General features: G+C 54.0%; 1 protein-coding gene across 7 annotated transcripts in view; it reads left to right on the forward strand.

Annotated features, from left to right (window-relative positions):
- Nucleotides 1-1,214, forward strand: part of ST3GAL2 (ST3 beta-galactoside alpha-2,3-sialyltransferase 2) — a 65,222-nt gene that overhangs the window by 53,123 nt on the left and 10,885 nt on the right. The gene's annotated exons all lie outside the window — the stretch shown is intronic.

Consider the following 1,214-nt stretch of genomic DNA (forward strand, 5'->3'; position numbering starts at 1 on the left):
CATCCAGCTCCCCGCCCCTCTCGCCCTTATTCTAGAGCCAGGTGCGCTGATTCAGTGAGATCAGAGGATATCAGACCAGGCAGGCAGTTGACAGGATGGTGTGGCTTACCGGTTGCAGCGGGGATCCGCATCCTTCTGTCTCCTTTCTGGGCCTGCGTCTTGATGAAAGTCTCTGTCCAGCTGGCGTGCAGGCGAAGCTCCAATCCAGCGCCCTCCAAGCGGCGAGGTTGCCTTGAGTTCTGGTCTTGTGTGCAGCGCTTCGCTTCCCGGCCCCTGTGCTGAGCGGGACCTAACAGCCTGCAGCTGCTCGGTCCCCGGACGGGAGCCCAGCAAGCTTTGGCTTCAGCCCTGCTCGCAGCTTTGCATGTTTCCCCATTACTGGTCCATAGAAGTATTCATCTCGTTTTTCGGGTCAGGCGGTGTTTTGTTTTCTAGTTTTACCTTTTCTGTATCACTGTTGTGTTTTGGGGTCAAAGCGGGTGTCACTTATCTGGAATGCTGGCGCTGCACACGACCTCCTCTCCCTCTTTGCCTGTCTCCCTTCTGAGCACCCTGAGCACTGCTTCCTCTCTACCCCACCTCGCCTTGTCCCCGGCCTTTCTGGAAACTTGCTCCACTTCTCGCTCCCACTTTTCTTCTCAGAACCCCTTCCCGCACCAGTGGCTTGCATGCGCCCCTGACACACCTGCAGTCACCGTAGCTGCTGCATCCCCAGGACACTCAGTCTCACTTTCTCTCACACGTGATCCCAGCTGGACCCTGTCGCTCAGTCTCAGCTCCAGCCCACACACCCACTCACCTGGAGGTAACTGCCCGTAATCGCTCACAGCAAATCAGGCAGGCAAAACTACACTTCAAAACCTACAAAAACATGAGTAAATAATTTATAATACTGGGCTTCCCTGGTGGCGCAGTGGTTGAGAGTCCGCCTGCCAATGCAGGGAATACGGGTTCGTGCCCCGGTCTAGGAAGATCCCACATACCGCGGAGCGGCTGGGCCCATGAGTCATGGCTGCTGGGCCTGCGCGTCCGGAGCCTGTGCTCCGCGGCGGGAGAGGCCACAGCAGTGAGAGGCCCGCGTACCGCAAAAAAATATATAAATAAATAAAAATAAAAAGTAATAATAATAATAATTTATAATACTGAGATGAGGAAAGGTTTTCTAGCCATGACATGAAATCCAGATTTCTTAATAATGAAGTCTGAGCAATATT

Source organism: Delphinapterus leucas, chromosome 20 (genome assembly GCF_059928025.1).
Source record: "Delphinapterus leucas isolate spDelLeu-1000000601 "Yukka" chromosome 20, BTC_Dleu_Yukka2, whole genome shotgun sequence".
Taxonomy (NCBI): Eukaryota; Metazoa; Chordata; class Mammalia; order Artiodactyla; family Monodontidae; genus Delphinapterus; species Delphinapterus leucas.